Source organism: Mobula hypostoma, chromosome 4 (genome assembly GCF_963921235.1).
Source record: "Mobula hypostoma chromosome 4, sMobHyp1.1, whole genome shotgun sequence".
Lineage (NCBI taxonomy): Eukaryota > Metazoa > Chordata > Chondrichthyes > Myliobatiformes > Myliobatidae > Mobula > Mobula hypostoma.
Window position 1 is genome coordinate 32,777,006 of NC_086100.1, and position 23,287 is coordinate 32,800,292.

The 23,287-nt window shown below is 42.8% G+C and overlaps 1 protein-coding gene across 1 annotated transcript in view; it reads right to left on the reverse strand.

The window, feature by feature from the left end:
* Positions 1 to 23,287, reverse strand: part of anos1b (anosmin 1b) — a 157,252-nt gene that overhangs the window by 34,284 nt on the left and 99,681 nt on the right. The gene's annotated exons all lie outside the window — the stretch shown is intronic.

Consider the following 23,287-nt stretch of genomic DNA (forward strand, 5'->3'; position numbering starts at 1 on the left):
TGCCTTTTGCTAACTCCCCAGTGATTGAGGAAGAGACTCCCGGCCCTTCTCCCACTGAGACAGGTGAAGGGGCGGGGGGCTATCTGTGGGCAGCCTGGGTTGCAGCGGGACTCTGCAGGGGAGGAAGCGGGGTTTGATCATGGAACAGAGGGCTCCAAGTTGCAGGTGGGCACGTGTGATAGATTGGCGGAGACCTCGCCAGTTAGGGTTAGGGTTAGGGTTAGGGTTAACCCTAACCCTAACCCTAAGTATCCCCGGTAACCTGAAGAATTAGGTGAGGGGGTGCGGAGATCTCAGAGAATTAGGAGACCACCTGATAGGTTGGCCTATGTAGCACTCAGGGGAACAGAGTGTTGGGGAGCTATGTCACTACCTTTTACACCTGGGTTGGGCTTTGTGTTTTGCAGGAAGGGCTGGCGAATTATCGAATTATGAGGACATGACTAGATTTGGTGGGGGGAGAGTGTAACATGCCGTAGAGTTTCACTGCTATGTAACGTGCTGTAAGGTTTCACTAATAATGCAATGGTTTCTCTGTAGCAGCAATGTTTGGGTTATGACTCGAATGTTGATGTTCTTTCTTGTGAGTCTGGAAGAGAGATCTTCACGGTATTGGCCAGGGAGAGATGAGGAGAGAAGATGCGAATGGAGAGAGTTGATAGACCGCCAGACGGGGTGGACTTGGAACGAGGGTCCGATGGGCAGCAACGATCGGAGGAGGTTGATGGTGGATCAGTGGCTTATCAGTGAGCTCCAACTTTGTGCATAGACTATTTAATAAGATTGGGCCCTTTTTTTCTGTTTCTTTACTAACCAAATAGTCAAGATAAGAATTATAAAGCTTAATCGTTTAATCGCATATTGTGTACTGTTTGTTATTTCGGGGTACTGGTTTGTAACAGGGGACACATCGCGCAGCATCCACCCAAACGAGATTTCTTAAGTTTGACCGGGCCGGGGGCTATCACGCCCTATATTAAGCCACTAGCCAAAGCGAGAGTCACATATAAGTAATTAAACAATTATAAAATAGAACTAAAATAGCTCAAATCCATATGTAAATCATAATTTTATATAAATAGTAAATTAGTTCACATCAATACTGATAATAATAAATAACTTAAATATATTAAATAAATCTGTAATGTAACCTGGCTGGACGTGCAGCGTATAGACACTTGTTGTGTTGATTCTATCATAGATTATAGCTCGGGAACGTCTATGTTGTTCAGCATTCTGTCTCAAGTTTGTAGCACAGTGATTAGCAAACACTTTACAGTACCAGTGACTGGGTTCAATTCCCACCACTTGTAAGGAATTTGTGCATTCACCTCATGACCGTGTGGGTTTCATCTGGTATTACTCCGGTTACCTCCCTTACTCCAAAGACCTACTGGTCAGTTGGTTAGTTGGTCATTGTAAATTGTCCTGTGATTAGGCTAGGGTTAAATCGGAGGCTTCTGTGTGGAGCAGCCAGAAGGGCCTATTCCACACTGCGTCCCAATAAATAAATAAATAGATAAAAATTCCCTGGAGTAGAACTCCAACAGACAAAGAGAAAGAATAACCTAGGTTTATTCAAAGAGAAAGAATAACCTAGGTAGCATTGTTTCAGAACTTAGTTGCTCAACAGAGAAGAATACAGGCATTGAATGAAGAATGATGGTCAACAGGGTAGGGTAACCTATGGTAGGTAGAGAATGCAAAAAGTGCAAAGACTGATTTAGGATGTAATAGGGATAGGAAGTAGGATGATTAGAATGTTAATAGAGCACTACAGATAGAAAGGAAATCTATGGTGTAAATAGGGTAGCACGTTGCAGAACCTCAAGGTTATATGGAAAATTCAGTTATTTTTTGCATTTATAATTAAGAGTCTCGATTAGTCGAGAAAGAACTGGTAAAACAGAGGAATTAATTGTGATGCTAGGACTAACTGCACAGGATAGACTGGGAATGCCTGATATACAACACAGTAACACTCTCTCCTCAATACCATTGGCTACCATTTCCACAGAAGCCCACCTAGACGTTCATCTGTCATCTGACCTCCTCCATATCTTCATTGCATCCATCTTTCTCCCCAGTTCTCCTGCTGATCTCCTGGCCTAATTCCTAAGTCCAAATCCCTCCCAATCATCTAATCTTATCTTCAACCAACTTCCTGCTCCATTCTCCTTAATGAACCCCAGTCTGATCCATACTGCAAATAGCCCTACCAATTCTTGCCACAACACACAACACCACACCTCCTCTCAATCTAGTACTTCATAAAGACTCTACGGAAATCTAAAATTTCCAATTCTCACAAACTGATGCTCATCCCCCCATCCCCTCAATGACCTGAACTTAATTTACTTGATTTCCTTCGTGCATCTACAGTGGTGAAATACACAAAGGAAAGCATTTTCAGAGTATGAAGGTTCTCCAATAGTACGTGGCATTTTGGACCTCACAGGCCATGAAGTTCTGGAGCAGAGGGTCTAGACACCAAACATTTATTGGCTTACTAGACAACCTCTCATTAATGTGCTCAGACTTTGAATACTGTTGTTTTGTATTTCAAATCAATTTAATTGCCTTGATTTAGGCTCAGAAAACATTAAAGATACAACATTAAAATCTACAAAAGATACTAGATTGGACCACATCTGAGAATTTATGCAATTGTACTAAAATCCAACACGATGCAACAGATTTGGTGAATGAACAGATAAATGGCAAATAATAATTCATCAGCAAATGAATTTGAAAAGCCGGCCGGTGGTATAGTGGCATCCCCCGCACTTCAAGGTGAATGGTCCTGAGTTCAAACCCAACTGACTCCTTGCTTGTTTTCCATCCATGCTGGGTTCAGTGTTGAGCTAGCAACTGAGCCTCATAAAAAACAGGTTTAAACAATGGTGAAGAAACAAGAAGGTTGTCACAAGGTGCAGAGAAGAATTTAAATAAAGTCCCATGAAACAAAATTCTGGAAGCAACAATAATTTGCAAACGAATTAGAGTGAGTTGAGTTTTGTTAAATTGCCAATCTGGATAATTTAGATCGAACTATTGTAAAATTCTCTGCAATTCGCTCAATTACGTGTATAGTTTAATTGAGTTTGGGCGTGTTTAGCTAAGATTGTCATTTATGGACTATTATGAGAGACGTCCTCAAACTTCTCAATGTTTTACTATTGGAAACAAATTACTTTAAGATCGTTGTTATCTTTATTCCACTGGAATCTGCATATCAATTGGGTTTTGATATACCAATTTGCCAACAACCAGATAGAGCAAAATATCACACAATATGTGTTGAATTTATGGGCAATGTCAATATGCATTTCCCTGAATGCATATTTACAAATGAAATGGAAGATTATATGCTTCATCCATAGCCTCCTGAGGCTCCATAGGAAAAACAGAGTCAAGTTAAAAACTGTCCAAATAAAACAATCTATAAAAATAGTTCTGTTTCATGCCAGTCGGTTAGTTAGCATTCAAGAATTAGCATTTCAAGACACTAATGTTGAACATCTGGTTGAAAATTTGAAAACCAAAATAGTCAAGTGAAAAGTGGTTTGTGTCATGGCAGTTATTGAAAATAACAACTCACTCTTCCATTATTTATCGCTCAATATTCCCTAGTCAAAATATGAAAGCACCAATCCATCTCTAATGAGCCACAGGGAGAAGCTAGATTTTAGTACATCAATTTGAAATAGCTACAAAGATCCAGTGAAGGAGAAGTTTAATTGTGAATGGCAATATATCCAGTTTCAGTTCAGTGACTGTAACCTGAGGCACCAACACAGGTGAATATTAGAACCTGGGCTGTAGGAACTGATCAGTAATACACTCAAAAATACTAATTTTCCTTCATTCTTTGGTTGTTGAGGCAGGAGGAATAACTTAATGTTTCATCGACTATCACGTGTCAGCTTCAACAAGCCTTTGAGCTGTAAGCAAATGAAACAAGATATTACTGATTTTTTTTCTCTCTAAATTAACACCCTCCTGTTTGGCTTGCTGAGATTGCTGACACTGGGTGTGAAGTATAACCAGTGTGGATTCCCCTTCTATGATGATATGACATTGTGCCTTATTGCTGCACTTGCATATTATTTCCAAGTACGTTAAATAGTTGTGCTCAAGTTACACATAATTTCACTGTAATAATGCCACATTTTGTAATGTAACACAACAGTCTGAAATTATTTCTTATATTTTTTGTTGCTTCAGCCATGCCCACTACCCTCTACCTCAATTTGACAACATATAACAACATAGTTTACTAATCATGCATGAAACATCTAGAATGTCACTGGCTTTATGCACCTCCTACCTTATTTATTCAACTGCACTGAATGCTTTGGCCAGTCTCTCATCAAAAATGCCTACTTTCAATTCTGGTCTATGCCAAATATTTCACCTCCCTCAGCTGACACAGGTCAAACAGCATTAAAACAGGCATGGATGCAACAGTCTTGTAACAGATACTTATGTGAACCTTTGAATTATGCTTACACGATTATTTTTTTACCCAGATGTGCAGATGAAAGATGATAGCGGAATAAATCAATAGCAAATGCCTAAAGGGTCTCAAAGGTTTATTTTTTTTTAACCAGTTTCCATGGTAGCATTTTGAAAATATACTTTCCTTATTCACTTAAAGAACTATTTTTCCCTTCCGACTTTTGGCCATCAGTGCACAGGGTCTGAAGAGGGACAAGCAGGGCAGAAGACTACCTCATTATCTGTTCCTGGACCTGACACACGTGGAAGTGGGTGGATGGCTGGAGGTGGGCAATCCGCATCAGGCATGCGTAAAAAGAGCTACTTTTCAATCAGTACGGTGAAAGAAAGGCAGAGTTTTGCTGCAGTTTCTCTGAGTTGAGAAGTGACCGTCAGCAAGAGGCAGTGTGTGAAAAGAGCTACCTTTCAGTCAGGTCCGTGTTCAAGACTTAAAAAGCGGAGCTTCGAGCCAATTTTCTCTCAGTTGGACAATTCACATCAAGGGTGCATAAAAAGAGCTACTTTTATTCAAGATGGTGACAAGATTTTAAAGGCAGAGTTTTGTGGCAGTTTCTCTGAGTTGAGGAGCAACCAATCAATAAGAGAGATACATTACAAAAGGACCAATAAGAATAATGCAAGTGTAAGCAGAGCAGCCATTCTTCTGAGTGTGCCAGCCTTTAGAGTGGCTTTGGCTTGGGTGAGGTAGATTATCTTGTAAGTTACTCTCTCTCTGTTCTTATTTGTTCATTCCTCATCTATTAGAACACAGAACATAGAAATCTACAGCATCTTCAGCCCATAATGTTGTGCTGACCATGTAACGTACTCTAGAAACTGTCTAGAATTACCATACCACTTAGCCCTCTAATTTTCTAAGCTCCATATACCTATCTAAGACTCTTTTAAGAGACCCTATTATACCCGCCTCTACCAGTATTGTTGGCAATGCATTCCATGCACCCACCGTTCTATATGTGGAAAAACTTCCCTCTGACATCCCCCCTGTACTTTCTTTAAAGCACCTTAAAATTATGCCCCCTCATGTTAGCCATTTCAGCCCTGGGAAAAAAGCCTGGCTATCCACATGATCAATGCCTCACATCACCTTATACTCCTCTATCAGGTCACTTCTCATACCCTGTCACTCCAAGGAGAAAAGGCCAAGTTCACTCAACCTATTCTTATAAGGCACACTCTCCAATCCAGGCAACATCCTTGTAAATCTCCTCTGTACTCTCTCTATAGTATCCACATCCTTCCTGTAGTGAGGTGACCAGAACTGAACACAGTACTCCAAGTGGGGTCTAAGGTCTTATATGGCTATAACATTATCTCATGGCTCTTGAACTCAATCCCATGGTTGATGCAAGGCCAACACACCATATACCTTCTTAACAACACTGTCCACCTGCTCAGCAGTTTTGAGCGTCTGATGGACACGGACCCCAAAATCTCACTGATCCTCCACATTTCCAAGAGTCTTACCATTAATACTATATTGTGTCTTCAAATTTGACTGATCAAAGTGGATCACATCACACTTATCTGGGTTGAACTCCATCTGCCACTTCTCAGCCCAGTTCTGCATCCCACTGATGTCCCGCTGTAACCCCTGACAACCCTCCAGACTATCCACAATACCCCTAACATTTGTGTCATCAGCAAACTTACTGATCCACCTTTATACTTCCTTATCCAGGTCATTTATAAAAATCACAAAGAGAAAGGGTCCCAGAACAGATCCCTGAGGCACCCCACTGGTCACCGAGCTCCATGCAGAATATGAGCCATCTACAACCACCCTTTGCCTTCTGTTGGCAAGCCAGTTCTGGATCCACAAAGCAGGGTCTCCCTGGATTCCATGCCTCCTTACTTTCTGAAGGAGCCTAGCATGGGGAACCTTATCAATACTTTACTGAAATCCATATACACTACATCCCATGCTCTATCTTCATCAATGTGTTTTGTTACATCCTCAAAGAATTTAATCCGTCTCATAAGGCACCACCTGCCCTTGACAAAGCCATGCTGACTATCCCCAAACAGATTATGTCTTTCTACATGCTCATATATCTTGCCTCTCAGGACCTTCTCCAACAACTTGCCCACTACTGAAGTAAGATTCACTAGTCTATAATTTCCTGGGTTATCTCTACTCCCTTTGTTGAACAAGAGAACAACATTTCTAACACTCCAATCCTCTGGTACTTCTCCAGTCCCTACTGATGATGCAAAGATCATTGCCAGAGGCTCAGCAATTTCCTCCCTCATTTCCCACAGCAGCCTGGAGTATATCTCATCTGGACCCAGCGACTTATCTAACTTAATGCTTTTCAAAAGCTCCAGCACATCCTCTTTCTTAATGTCTACATGCTCAAGTGTTTCAGTTTGCTGTAAGTCATCCCCACAATTGCCAAGGTCCTTTTCCCTGGTGAATTCTGAAGCAAGGTTTTCATTAGGTACCTCTGTTACCTCCTCCGACTCCATGTACATGTTTCCACTATCACACCCGATTGGTCCTATTCTAAAGTCAAGTCAAGTCACTTTTTATTGTCATTTTGACCATAAACTGCTGGTACAGTGCACAGTAAAAATAAAATAATGATCTTTCAGGACCATGGTGCTACATGAAACACAAAAACTACACTAGACTAAGTGAGACAACACAAGGCTACACAAGACTATGTAAAACAACACAAAAACTACACTAGACTACAGACCTACACAGGACTACATAAAGTGCACAAAACAGTGCAGGGCAGTACAATAAACCAGACAACGGGCACAGTAGAAGACAAATTACAATATAATAATAAATTACATAGATGTCAGTCTAGACTCTGGGTATTAAGGAGTCTGATAGCTTGGGGGAAGAAACCGTTGCACAGTCTGGTTGTGAGAGCCCAAATGCTTTGGTACCTTTTGCCAGATGGCAGGAGGGAGAAGAGTTTGTGTGAGGGGTGCGTGGAGTCCTTCACAATACTGTTGGCTTTGCAGGTGCAGCGTGCGGTGTAAGTGTCTGTAATGGCGGGAAGAGAGACTTCGATGATCTTCTCAGCTGACCTCACTATCCGCTGCAGGGTCTTGCGATCCGAGATGGTGCAATTCCCAAACCAGGCAGTGATGCAGCTGCTCAGGATTCTCTCAATACAACCTCTGTAGAACGTGGTGAGGATGGGGGGGGCATGGGAGATGGACTTTTCTCAGCCTTCACAGAAAGTAGAGATACTGCTGGGCTTTCTTGGCTATGGAGCTGGTAATGAGGGACCAGGAGAGATTCTCTACCAGGTGAACACCAAGAAATTTGGTGCTCTTAACGATCTCAACGGAGGAGCCGTCATTGTTCAGTGGAGAGTGGTCACTCCATGCTCTCCTGAAGTCAACAACCATCTCTTTTGTTTTGTTCACATTCAGAGACAGGTTGTTGGCTCTGCACCAGCCCGTTAGCCGCTGTACCTCCTCTTTGTATGCTGACTTGTCGTTCTTGCTGATGAGACCCACTACGGTCGTGTCATCGGCGAACTTGATGATGTGATTCGAGCTGTGTATTGCTGCACGGTTGTGGGTCAACAGAGTTAACAGCAGTGGACTGAGCACACAGCCCTGGGGGGCCCCCGTGCTCAGTGTGATGGTGTTGGAGATGATGCTTCCAATCTGGACTGACTGAGTCCCACACGGCTCATCCTTTTGCTCTTCACATGCTTGTGGAATGCCTTGGGGTTTTCCTTAATTCTGCTCACGAAGGCCTTCTCATGGCCCCTTTTAGGTCTCCTAATTTAATTCATAAGCTTTCTGGCAGCCTTGTAATTTTCTAGAGCTTGAACAGTACCTAGTTTCTTGAACTTATTGTAAAATTTTCTTTTCTTCTTAACTAGAATTTCTACACCTTTGTATACCATGGTTCTTTTATCCTACCATCCTTTTTCTGCCTCAATGGAACATACCTGTGCAGAACGCCATGCAAGTGTTCCTTGAACATTTACCACATTTCTGCTGTGCATTTCCCTGAGAACATCTGCTCCCAAGTTTCTGCCTAATAGCATCATATTCCCCCCACTCCAATAAAATGTTTTCCCAAATTGTCTGCTCCTATCCCTCTCCAGCGCTATAGTAAAGGAGATAGAGTTGTGATCACTACCTCCAAAATGGGCTCCTACCAAGAGATCTGACACCTGATTTCCCATTACCAGATCAAGTGCATTGTAGTTAGTGAGAATGTCTCCAGGGCTGTGTTTTGTTCTTTGTGTGGGATGTGGGAAGTCAGGGAAATCTCCAGTCTTCCAGATAAACACATCTGCACCAGGTGCACAGAGTTGTAGCTCCTGAGAGAATGTTTTAAGGAACTGGAGCTGCAGCTCGATGACCTTCATCTCATATGGGAGAATGAGGATAGACAGGACTTCAGAGAGATGGTTACCCCTAGGTTCCAGCAGACCAATAACTGGGTGACTGACAGGAGAAGGAGGGGAAATGCACAGCCAGTGTGTCCATCCCCTCAATCATCCGTAAACAATTTTAGATACTGTTGAGGATGACCTACCAGGGGGTACCCCAGTGAGCAGGTCTCTGGCACTATGTCTGGTGCTGTGGCTCAGAAGAGCAGAGAGGTAAAGAAGACTGCAGTGTTGATGGGAGATTTCTTAGTCAGAGGAACAGAGACGAGGTTCTGTGGGCGCGATAGAGACACCCAGATGGTATGTTGCCTCCCTGGTTCCAGGATCAGGGATGTCTCGGATCATGTCCATGGTATTCTCAAGGGCGAGGGTGAGCAGCCAGAAGTCTTGGTATAGACTGGCACCAATGACATGGGTAAACAAGGTGAGGAGGTCCTGAAGAGAGATTTTAGAATGCAAGATAGACAGCTGAAAATCAGGTCCTCCAGCGTAGTAATCTCTGGATTGTTGCCTGTGCCACGTGCCAGTGAGAGTGAGAACAAGATGATGTGTGGCCTACAAACTGGTGCAGAGGGCAGGGCGAGGGGTTCAGATTTATGGATTATTGGGATCTCTTCTAGGGAAGGTATGACCTGTACAAAAGGGACGGGTTACACCTGAACCTGAGGGTGTCCAGTATCCTTGCAGACAGGTTGGCTAGAGTTGTTCAGGCGGTTTAAAAGTAATTTGGCAGGGGAACGGAAACCAAAGTGATAGTGCTGAATGTGAGATAGTTGGTTTACAGAGGAAACGCATAGTGAAACTCCTAGCAAGGAAGGGCTGATGACAGGGCAAAATTGCAATCAACATGATGAGTTGCAACGTAAAAGGCAGACAAAATCGAAAGGAGTGAATATAGAACTGAAGGTGTTAAATTTGAATGTGCGCAGTATAGGGAATAAACATAGAAAGAAACATAGGAAACCTACAGCACAATACAGGTCCTTCAGCCCACAATGCTGTGCCGAACATGTATTTACTTTAGAAATTACCTAGGGTTACCCATAGCCCTCTATTTTTCTAAACTCCATATACCTATACAGGAGTCTCTTAAAAGACCCTATCGTATCCGCCTCCACCACCGTTGCCGGCAGCCCATTCCATGCACTCACCACTCTCTGCGTAAATAACATACCCCTAACATCTCCTCTGAACCTACTTCTAAGCACCTTAAGACTGTGCCCTCTAGTGTTAGCCATTTGAGCCCTAGGAAAAAGCCTCTGACTATCCAGACGATCAATGCCTCTTATCATCTTATACACCTCTATCAGGACACCTCTCATCCTCCGCCGCTCCTAGGAGGAAAGACTGAGTTCACTCAACCTATTCTCATAAGGCATGCTCCCCAATCCAGGCAATATCCTTGTAAATCTCCTTTGCACTCATTCTATAGTTTCCACATCCTTCCTGTAGTGAGGTGACCAGAAATGAGCACAGTACTCCAAGTAGGGTCTGACCAGGGTCTGATACAGCTGTAACATTACCTCTTGGCTCTTAAACTCAATCCCATGGTTGATGAAGGCCAATCCACCATATACTTTCTTAACCACAGAGTCAACCTGCACAGCAGCTTTGAGTGCCCTATGGACTCAGACCCCAAGATCCCTCTGATCCTCCACACTGCCAAGAGTCTTACCATTAATACTATATTCTGCCATCATATTAGACCTACCAAAATGAACCACCTCACACTCACCTGGATTGAACGCAATCTGCCACTTCTCAGCCCAGTTTTGCATCTCATTGATGTCCTGCTGTAACCTCTGACAGCCCTCTACACTATCCACAACACCCAACAAACTTTGTGTCATCAGCAAATTTACTAACCCATCCCTCCGCTTCCTCATCCAGGTCATTTATAAACATCACGAAGAGTAGGGGTCCCAGAACAGATCCCTGAGGCACACCACTGGCCACCGGCCTCCATGCAGAATATGACCCATCTACAACCACTCTTTGCCTTCTGTGGGCAAGCCAGTTCTGGATCCACAAAGCAAGGTCCCCTTGGATCCCATGTTTCCTTACTTTCTCAATAAGCCTTGCATGGGGTACCTTATCAAATGCCTTGCTGAAATACATATACACTACCTCTACTGCTCTACCTTCATCAATGTGTTTAGTCACATCCTCAAAAAATTAAATCAGGCTCATTAGGCATGACCTGCCTTTGACAAAGCCATGCTGACTATTCCTAATCATATTATGCCTCTCTAAATGTTCATAAATCCTGCCTCTCAGGATTTTCTCCATCAACTTACAAACCACTGAAGTAAGACTCACTGGTCTATAATTTCCTGGGCTATCTCTACTCCTTTTCCTGAATAAGGGAACAACATGTGCAAACCTCCAATCCTCCGGAACCTCTCCCATCCCCAGTGATTATGCAGATATCATTTCCAGAGGCTCAGCAATCTCTTCCCTCACCTCCTTCAGTAGCCTGGGGTACATCTAGTCAGGTCCCGGAGACTTATCCAACTTGATGATTTCCAAAAGCTCCAGCACATCCTCTTTCTTAATGTCTATATGCTCAAGCTTTTCAATCCACTGTAAATCAACCCTAGGGTCACCAAGATTCTTTTCTGTAGAGAATACTGAAGCAAAGTATTCATTAAGTACCTCGGCTATCTCCTCCGGTTCCATACACACTCTTCTACTGTCACACTTGATTGGTCCTATTCTCTCACGTCTTATCCTCTTGCTCTTCACATACTTGCAGAATGCCTTGGGGTTTTCTTTAATCCTGCTCACCAAGGTGTTCTCATGGCCCCTTCTGGCTCTTCCAATTTCATTCTTAAGCTCCTTCCTGCTAGCCTTATAATCTTCTAGATCTCTAGTTTTTTGAATCTTTCATAAGCTTTTCTTTTCTTCTTGACGAGATTTTCAACAGCCTTTGTACATCACGGTTCCTGTACCCTACCATCCTTTCCCTGTCTCATTGGAACGTACCTATGCAGAACATCACACAAATATACCCTGAACATTTGCCACATTTCTGCTGTACATTTCCCTGAGAACATCTGTTCCCAATTTATACTGCCAAGTTCCTGCCAGATAGCTTCATATTTCCCCTTACTCCAATTAAGCATTTTCCTAACTTATCTGTCCCTGTCCCTCTCCAATGCTATGGTAAAGGAGAAAGAATTATGATCACTACCTCCAAAATGCTCTCCCACTGAGAGACCTGACACCTGACCAGGTTCATTTCCCAGTACCAGATCAAGTGCAGGCTCTCCTCTTGCAGGCTTATCTACACATTGTGTCAGGAAACCTTCCTGAACACATCTAACAAACTCCACCCCATCTAAACTCCTTGCTCTAGGGAGATGCCAATCAATATTTGGGAAATTAAAGTCTTGCACCACAACAAACCTGTTATTATTACACCTTTCCAGAACCCGTCTCCCTATCTGCTTCTCGATGTCCCTGTTACTATTGGGTGGTCAATAAAAAACACCCAGTGGAGTTATTGACCCCTTCCTGTTTCAAACTTCCACCCACAGAGACTCAGTAGACAATCCCTCCATGACTTCCTTCTCTTCTGCAGCCACAACACTATCTCTGATCAGCAGTGCCATGCCCCCACCTCTTTTGCCTGCCTCTCTGTCCTTTCTGAAACATCTAAGTAACCATTCCTGCCCCTGAGCCGCCCACGTCTCTGTAATGGCCACAACATCATAGCTCCAAGTACTGATCCATGCTCTGAGTGCATCCGCTTTGTTCATGATACTTCTTGTGTTAAAATAGACACATCTGAAACCATTGGCCTGAGCTTATCCCTTCTCTATCACCTGCCTATCTTCCCCCTTGCACTGTCTCCCAGGTTTCTCTATTTGTGAGCAAACCGCCACTTCCTCTGTCTCTTCAGTTCGGTTCCCACCCCCCGGCAATTCTAGTTAAAACTCTCCCCAACCAGCCTTAGCAAACCTCCCTGCCAGGATACTGGTCCCCCTTGGATTCAAGTGCAACTCATCCTTTTAGTACAGGTCACACCTGCCGCAAAAGAGGTCCCAATGATCCAGAAATCTGAATCCCTGCCCCCTATTCCAATCCCTCAGCCACACATTTATCTCCCACCTCACTCTATTCCTATACTCACTGTCGCATGGCTCAGGCAGTAGTCGAGATTACTTTGAGGTCCTACTTCTCAACTTCCTTCCTAACTCCCTGTAGTCTGTTTTCAGGACCTGCTCCCTTTTCCTAACTGTCATTGGTACCAATATGTACCATGACCTCTGGCTGTTCTCCTTCCCATTTCAGGATATTGTAGACGTGATCAGAAACATCTCGGACCCTGGCACCTGGGAGGCAAACTACCATCTGTGTTTCTTTCCCGTGTCTACGGAATCACCTGTCTGACCCTCTAACTATAGAGTCCCCTATTATTGCTGCCTTCTTCCTTTCCCTACCCTTCTGAGCCAGCCTTCTCTCCATACCCCCTGATCCCTTTAGCCACAAGGGCCATATCTAACTCCCTCTTAAATATAGCCAATGAACTGTACTCAACTGTTTCCTGTGGCAGAGAATTCCACAGATTCACCACTCTCTGTGTGAAGAAGTTTTTCCTCATCTTGGTCCTAAAAGGCTTCCCCTTTATCCTCAAACTGTGACCCCTCGTTCTAGACTTCCCCAACATCGGGAACAACCTTCCTCCATCTGGCCTGTCCAATCCCTTTAGGATTTTATACATTTCAATAAGATCCCCCCTTAATCTTCTAAATTCCAACGAGTATAAGCCTAGTCAATCCACTCTTTCATCATATGAAAGTCCTGCCATCCCAGGAATCAATCTGGTGAACCTTCTTTGCACTCCCTCTATGGCAAGAATGTCTTTCCTCAGATTAGGGGACCAAAACTGCAAACAATACTCCAGGTGTGGTCTCATCAAGGCCTTGTACAACTGCAGTAGTACCTCCCTGCTCCTGTACTCAAACCCTCTTGCTATGAATGCCAGCATACCATTTGCCTTTTTCACCGCCTGCTGTACCTGCATGCCCACTTTCAAAGACTGGTGTATAATGACACCCAGGTCTCGTTGCACCTCCCCTTTTCCTAATCGGCCACCATTCAGATAATAATCTGTTTTCCTGTTTTTGCCACTGAAGTGGATAACCTCACATTTATCTACATTAAATTGCATCTGCCATGAATTTGCCCACTCACCTAACCTATCCAAGTCACCCTGCATCCTCTTAGCATCCTCCTCACAGCTAACACTGCCGCCCAGCTTCGTGTCATCCACAAACTTGGAGATGCTGCATTTAATTCCCTCATCTAAGTCATTAATATATATTGTAAACAACTGGGGTCCCAGCACTGAGCCTTGCAGTACCCCACTAGTCACTGCCTGCCATTCTGAAAAGGTCCTGTTTATTCCCACTCTTTGCTTCCTGTCTGCCAACCAGTTCTTTATCCACATCAATACCTTACCCCAATACCGTGTGCTTTAAGTTTGCACACTAATCTCCTGTGTGGGACCTTGTCAAAAGCCTTTTGAAAATCCAAATATACCACATCCACTGGTTCTCCCCTATCCTCTCTACTAGTTACATCCTCAAAAAATTCTATGAGATTCGTCAGACATGATTTTCCTTTCACAAATCCATGCTGACTTTGTCCGATGATTTCACTGCTTTCCAAATGTGCTGTTATCACATCTTTGATAACTGACTCTAGCATTTTCCCCACAACTGATGTCAGGCTAACCGGTCTATAATTCCCCGGTTTCTCTCTCCCTCCTTTTTTAAAAAGCGGGGTTACATTAGCCACCCTCCAATCCTCAGGAACTAGTCCAGAATCTAAGGAGTTTTGAAAAATTATCACTAATGCATCCACTATTTCTTGGGCTACTTCCTTAAGCACTCTGGGATGCAGACCATCTGGCCCTGGGGATTTATCTGCCTTTAATCCCTTCAATTTACCTAACACCACTTCCCTACTAACATGTATTTCCCTCAGTTCCTCCATCTCACTAGACCCTCTGTCCCCTACTATTTCCGGAAGATTATTTATGTCCTCCTTAGTGAAGACAGAACCAAAGTAGTTATTCAATTGGTCTGCCATGTCCTTGTTCCCCATAAGCAATTCACCTGTTTCTGTCTGTGGAGGACCTACATTTGTCTTAACCAATCTTTTTCTTTTCACATATCTATAAAAGCTTTTACAGTCAGTTTTTATGTTCCCTGCCAGTTTTCTCTCATAATCTTTTTTCCCTTTCCTAATTAAGCCCTTTGTCCTCCTCTGCTGGACTCTGAATTTCTCCTAGTCCTCAGGTGAGCCACTTTTTCTGGCTAATTTGTATGCTTCTTCTTTAGAATTGATACTACCCGTAATTTCCCTTGTCAGCCACGGGTGTACTACCTTCCCTGATTTATTCTTTTGCCAAACTGGGATGAACAATTGTTGTAGTTCATCCATGCGATCTTTAAATGCTTGCCATTGCATATCCACCGTCAACCCTTTAAGTATCATTTGCCAGTCTGTCTTAGCTAATTCACGTCTCATACCTTCAAAGTTACCCTTCTTTAAGTTCAGAACCTTTGTTTCTGAATTAACTATGTCACTCTCCATCTTAATGAAGAATTCCACCATATTATGGTCACTCTTACCCAAGGGGTCTCTCACGACGAGATTGCTAATTAGCCCTTCCTCATTGCTCAATACCCAGTCTAGAATAGCCTGCTCTCTAGTTGGTTCCTCAACATGTTGGTTTAAAAAACCATCCCACATACATTCCAAGAAATCCTCTTCCTCAGCACCCTTACCAATTTGGTTCACCCAATCTATATGTAGATTGAAGTCACCCATTATAACTGCTGTTCCTTTATTGCACGCATTTCTAATTTCCTGTTTAATGCCATCCCCAACCTCACTACTACAGTTAGGTGGCCTGTACACAACTCCCAGCAGTGTTTTCTGCCCCTTAGTGTTATGCAGCTCTACCCATATCGATTCCACATCCTCCAGGCAAATGTCCTTCCTCTCTATTGCGTTAATCTCCTCTCTAACCAGCAATGCTACCCCACCTCCTTTTCTTTCATGTCTATCCCTCCTGAATATTGAATATCCCTGAATGTTGAGTTCCCATCCTTGGTCACCCTGGAGCCATTCATGGCTGAAAGAAAATTATAACTGAGAGCTTACTGTCCAAGGATACACATTGTACCAAAAGGTCTGGGAGAAAGGCAGAGAGCGGTGTGGCTATGTTGGTAAGAAATGAAACTAAGTTATTAGAAAGAAGTGACACAGAGTCAGAAGGTGTTGAATCGTGTGGATAGAGCTAAGGAACTGCAAAAGTAAAAAGACCCTGATGGAAGTTATATACAGACCCTCAAATAGTAGTAAGGATGTGGTCTACAAGTTATAACGGGAGTTAAAAAATGAATGTCAAAAGGGCGATGTTACAATAGTCATGGGGGATTTCAATATGTAGGTAGATTGGAAAAATCAGGTTGGTACTGGATTCAAATAGGTGGAATTTCTAAAATGCCGATGAGATGGCTTTTCAGAGCAGCTTGTGGTTCAGCCCACTAGGGGGTCAACTATACTGGATTGGGTGTTGTGCAATGAACCAGAATTGATTAGAGAGTTTAGGGGAAAGTAACCATAATATGATAGAATTCACCCTGAAATTTGAGAAGGAGAAGCTAAAGTCAGATGTGTCAGTTCTATGAGGCTTTGTCTGGATGAAGTTTATTGGATACTAGGAGAAGCTGGACAAACTTGGATTGCTTTGGAGTGAGTCAGGATCTGAGAGGAGACCTGATGGAAGTATATTATGAGAAATGTAGATTGTATGGATAGTCAAGGACATGTTGTCAAGATGGAAATGTCAAATATTAAAAGGTAAAGGGTTAATGTGAGAGGAGGAAAGTTTAAAGGAGATTTGTGAGGCAAATCTTTTTTTAAAAACACACAGAGTCATAAGTCCCTGGAATGTACTGCTAGGGAAGTGGCAGAAGCAGGTACAATTGCAATAACTAAGAGGCATTTAGACAATATGAAAGCAAGCTAGCAAACAATAATCAAAATGGATAGTAAGAGATTTTTCAAGTATGTAAAAAATAAAAGAGAGATGAGAGTGGACATAGGACCGCAAGAAAATGAGGCTGGAGAAATAATAACAGCGGTCAAGGAGATGGCAGATGGACTAAATAAGTATTTTGCATCAGTCTTCACTGTGGAAGACACTAGCAGTGTGCCAGATGTTGAAAGGTGTGAGGGAACAGAAGTGAGTGTAGTTACTATTATGAGGGAGGTGGTGCTCAAAAAGTTGAAAGATCTAAGGGTACATAAGTCACTCAGATCAGATGAACTACACCCGAGGGTTCTGAAAGAGGTAGAGGTGGAGATTGTGGACGCATTAGTAATGATCTTTCAAAAATAATTGGACCTCTGGCATGGTGCCAGAGGACTGAAGATTGCAAATGTCACTCCACTCTTTAAGAAAAGAGGAAGGCAGCAGAAAGGAAATTATATACTAGTTAGCCTGACTTCAGTGGTTGGGAAGATGCTGGAGTCAATTGTTAAGGATGAGGTTATGGAGTACTTGGTGACACAGGACAAGATAGGACAAAGTCAGCATGGTTTCCTTAAGGGAAAATCTTGCCTGACGAACCTGTTGGAATTCTTTGAGATTACTTGTAGGATAGATAAAGGGGGTGCAGTGGATCTTGTATATTTGGACTCTTAGAAGGCTTTTGATAAGGTGCTACACATGAGGCTGCTTACCAAGTTAAGAGCCCATGGTATTACAGGAAAGTTACTGGCATGGTTAGAGCATTGGCTGATTGGTAGGAGGCCGTGAGTGGGAATAAAAGGATCATTTTCTGTTTGGCTGCCAGTGACTAGTGGTGTTCTGCAGGGGTCGGTGTTGGGACCACTTCTTTTTATGCTGTCTATAAATGATTTAGATGATTGAAAAGATGGCTTTGTTGCCAAGTTTGCAGATGATATGAAGATTGGTGGACGGGCAGGTAGTGTTGAGGAAACAGGTAGTCTGCAGAATGAGGAGGAGAAGATGGCGGTGCGACGCAGTGCGCGCGGCTGTTCTGAATGAATATCGATTCTGTGTAACTAGGGGGCCGTGCACAATCTGGATTTGATGGAGACAGCCGTGAGAAGCGCAGAGGAACATCTGGAGTAACTTCTGAAATGCCTGCTTCGCTGTCGCTGCCACTGTGCGATCAAGAATCTCCGGAGACGAAGGACCCAAATCCTCGGCTTTGCCTATCGCCTGTTGTTGGGGCTGGGGTTGAAGCGCTAGGCAGAGATGGTGCTCGGTGCCGAAGAGGTGGTCGGAGGCTCGGAGTTTTCAGACGGACTCAGAGTCGGACTGTGGTCGGATGCTTCCAGGATGCTGCATCGGCAAGTTGGCGGCGCTGGAGGTTTACCGTCTGTGTGAGATGATGGGACTTTCGAGAGACTTTGAGACTTTTACTGTGCCATGGTCTGTTCTTATCAAATTATGATATTGCTTTGCACTGTTGTAACTATATGTTATAATTATGTGGTTTTTGTTAGTTTTTTAAGTCGGTTTGTTTGTCATGTGTTTTTGTGATATCATTCTGAAAAATATTGCATCATTTATTAATGCATGCATTACTAAATGACAATAAAAGGGGACTGCTTGTCGTCAATCATAATAATAATCACAATCATAATAATCATAACTTAGATTAGGAGAACGGGCAAGAGAGTGGAAAATGAAAAACAATGTTGAAAAATTGGTAGTAGTAGTATAAATATGCAGACTATTTTCCAAATTGGGAGAAAATCCAAAAATCTGAGATGCAAAGGGACTTGGAAGTCCTTGTGCAGAACACCCTGAAGGTTAACTTGCGGGTGGAGTTGGTGGTGAGGAAAGCAAATGCAATGTTAGCATTTATTTCAAGAAGTACTGAATACAAGAGCAAGGATGTGATGCTGAGGCTTTATAAGGCATTGATGAAGCCTCACCTTGAGTATTGTGAACAGTTTTGGGCTCCTCATCTTAGAAAAAATGTGCTGGCATTGGAGAGGGTTCAGAGGAGGTTCACAAGAATGTTTCTGGGAATCAGATGGTTATCATACGAGGAATGTTTGATAGCTCTAGATCTGTGCTCGCTTGAATTTTGAAGGATTAGGGGTGATCCCATTGAAATCTTTCAAATGTTGAAAGTCCTAGACAGAGTAAATGTGGAAAGGACGTTTCCCATGGTAGGTAGTCTAGGACAAGAAAGCACAGCCTCAGTATAGAGGGGCATCCATTTAAAACAGAGATGCGGAAAAATTTCTTTAGTCAGAGGGTGGTGAATTTGTGGAATTTATTACCACGGGGGCAGCTATGGAGGCCAGATCATTGGGTGTGCTTAAGGCTGAGCTTGTTATGTTCTTGACTGGACACGGCAACCAAGGTTATTAGGAGAAGGCTGGGGAGTGGGGCTGAGGAGCGGGGAAAAGAGATCAGTCTTGATTGAATAGTGGAGCAGACTCAATGGGCCAAATGCCCTAATTCTGCTCTTATATCTGATGATCTTATGATTAGAGGGACATTCGGTATGTGCATGCAGATGGGATTAGTTGTTAGATTGCCATCATGGTCAGTACAGAAATCATGGGCTGAAAAGCCTGTTCCTGTGCTCCACTGTTCTATGCTTAGTATACTTTATGTTACAATAGAACCTTCGCCCTTTGTTACTCAGCCCCTTCTGAGCAGGTAATCACATTTAGAGGTAGTTTCTGGGAGACAAAGCAATGTCCTTGCTTTGATTGATAGATATCAAATAACATTGGTAATCAAGAAGACCACTGCCCTAGGAACACGTAAAACATGTTTGGTTCTTAAGGAGGTCTGCAAGGTGCTTGGGTACAATGGCCAGAATTCTACATTGGCGTTTTAAAACTGGCCAATTTTGGCTGCACATCTATTTCTCTCTTCCTGCTTCCTACACCCTTTATTCCAATAATGCTCATTATTGTTGTCTATATTTTTGTTCATTTATATTAGTGGTTATCATTGCGATGCTAAATATATTGCATTTTCTTTTAGTATTTACCTGTTGCAACTCATTTATCTTTAAAATAATTTTCATCACTTGTTCTTTCTTTGTCTGGTCATTAACCAATTTCCCCAGGGATCAAGAAAGTATGACTCTGACTATGACTATGACTATAAAACAACAAATAAACTTCAGCTTTCCAAGTTGATGCTTCAGCAACAATGCTGTCTGTTGCAATTTGCAAGTGTAGTTGTCACTTAAATTTAGGTTTGAGCTCCCTTAGCTGTCCATCCTCTATTTGTTAATGCATTCGTATGAACTGAGTGCCTTTGTTGTCAGCAGTGGCTCAATGAGCAGAACTTTTGCCTATGCGTCCAAAGATAGTGGGTTCAAGTCTCATTCAAAGATAAAAATCTAGGCAAAGATTTCATTGTGGTAGATCAGACTTTTGATTGAGACATTAAACCTTTTATATTCCAGTGGACTTAAAAGATACTACGAAAGAGTAGAATTCTTTCTGGCAATAATTTCTCCTTCAAGTTATCCAGTTATTATTAGCTTACTATTTGTGAAAGTTTCCTATGTACAAAATGGCCAATACATTTTCTACATAATATCTGCTTCCTCTGACTACAAGGACAACCTGGGATAAAGTCATACAGCAGTACAGTATAGTACAGAAACAGGCCCTTCAGCCCACTCATCTTGTGCATTCTGAACTGTTATTCTGCCTGGTCACATCAACCTGCAACTGGACCATAGCCGTCCATACCTCTCCCATCCGTGCACTTACCCAAACTTCTCTTAAATGTTAAAAAACAATCCTGCATCCACCACTTCTGCTGGCAGCTTGTTCCACACTTCCACCACCCACTGAGTGAAAACGTTTCCCCTCAGGTTCTCTTTAAATATTTCACCTTTTAGCTATTAACCTATAACCTCTAGTTCTAGTCTCAGTCAAACTCAATGGAAAATACCTACTTGCATTTACCCTATCCATACCCCTCATAATTTTGTATAACTCTATCAAATTTCCTGTCATCTTCCTATTCTCCAGGGAAATATGTGTCCTAAGCTATCCAACTTTTCTCTGTAATTCAGGTCCTCAAGTCCTTGTTTATTTTCTGTGTACTCTTTCAATTTTACTGATACCTTTCCTGTAGTTAGGTGAGCAGAACTGCACACAATACTCCACATTTGGCCTTGAAGTCTTCTACAACTTCAACAAAATATTCCAGCTTCTATACTCAGTACTCCAATCTCTGAAAGCAAGTGTGTCAAAAACTCTCTTTATGACCCTGTCTACCCGTGATGCCACTTTCAAGGAAATATAGACCTGTATTCCCAGATCCCTTTGTTCAACACACTCCTCAGGCCCTACCAATGTCTTGAGATTTTTAAATACATAATAATAAGAGAAAAGGACTCATGTTTATCTAATTTATCATCTATTTGAATAATGCAAACCACAATTATCTCAGTACGAGTATGTTGTGTATTGATTCAGTGTAAAACTGACATTTATAGGTCTACTGCAGATACCTACTGAATAATTGAGATAATATCTCATGCCAAAAAAGCATCTTTTTTATTTTGTAAGGTGAAGCCAGGAGATGGTCTGTCAAAATCATGACCATTTTATATTTTCAGCAGGACAGAGCTCCAAACTTTAATGGAAATTTGTATAAAGGAAGGAAAGACAGATCAATGCATGCACAAAGTACCGTAGATGCTGAAAATCCAAACTAATACAGAAAATACTGACACAAGGGATTCTGTGCAAGCTGGAAGTCTTGAGCAACACACATAAAATGCTGGAGGAACTCAGCAGGTCAGGCAGCATCTATGGAGGAAAAACAATCGACATTTGCAAACTGCAACTGTGATTTACAGTTTGGAGATTGTTTAGGTGTTTCACCACTCTATAGTCTGCAAGAGGACTCTGGGAGGCAGAAGCAGCGTGTGTGAACCTCATGGCAAGAAGGCTGTGGGGCACAAGTTGATGTTCGACTCTATTTTGCCGATTAAAGTTTCCATTGATTAAAGTGATGAGGGAGATTGAAACATCAAGGCGAATATGGAAGTTGAACACCGGCTGCTTGCCTGCCTTTCGATTGCTGGTGGGGTCACTCTGCTGCCGGAGAGGGAAGTCTGCCTTTCGATTGCTGGGAGATCGCTCTGCTGCTGGAGATAGGAGACTACCTTTTGATCACTGGTGGAATCGCTTGGCTGCTGCAGAGGGGAAGGCCTGCTGCTCTGCCCAGAGAGTGTTACCCAGGCTTTCTGATTTTTGGATATGGACTTTTTTTTCAGTCTTATAGTTTTTTATATTCTGTGTTTCTCGCCCAATCTTTCTCATTTTTTTTGTGTGTGTGGGAGGGGATTTGGGGGTTGATGTGTCTGTTTCATTTTTGTTTGTTTTTTTGTGCGGGGAAGAGGAATTTGGGGTTGATGATTGTGCTGCTGTTCTTTTCTTGGTTTTGTGGTTATCTGGAGAAGAAGAATTTCAGAGTTGCATATTTTGATAATAAATGAACCTACGACATTTTGGGGTGAGACCCATCAATAGGACTGAAGGGAGAAGCCAGCAAAGTAGGTATGGTGGGGGAGGGGAAGGAGTACACACTGGCAGGTGACAGCTGAGACCAGGTGAGGGGCAAGTGGATGGGTGGGAGAGGGGGTATGAAATGAGAAGCCGGGAGAGGATAGGTGAAAAAGCTAAAGTGCTGAAGACAAAAGAATATGATAGGTAGACCATGGGAGAAAGGGAACCAGAGGGAGATGAAGGACAGGTGAAGAGAAGTGAAGGGGTGAGAAGGGGTAAGAGGGGAATCAGAATGGAGCATGGAAAAAGAGAGGAGAAGGGAGGAATAGAAATAACTGAAAGTTGGATAAATTGTTGTTCATACCATCAGGTTGGAGGCTACCCATGTCAAATATAAGGCGTTATTCCTCCACCCTGTGTTTAGCCTCATCATGGCAGTAGAGGAGTCCTGGACAGACATGTCATAATGGGAATGGGAAGCCGAATTGAATTGCGTAGACACTGGGAGCAGACAGAGCAAAGGTGATCGACAAAGTGGATCTCCAATCTGCATCGGGTCACAAAGATGCTGGAAAAAGCTCAGCCGGTGTAGAGTTCCCCATGTACTGACGCTGATTAAATACTCATAATGTCTCTCCAGCTATACAAACTGCCTGACCCGATCAGCATTTCCAGTATTGTTTTTAGTATCACCCCCTGCATCACAGTCCACAGTTCAGTCCGAGTGTTTGAGAATTAGTCAGTGCAGCATTTAGCATTTCCAGGATAGATACAGGAGAATGAAAAAGGAAACTGTTCTGGAGTGGGGGTTAGGCTTGAGACACAAAGAA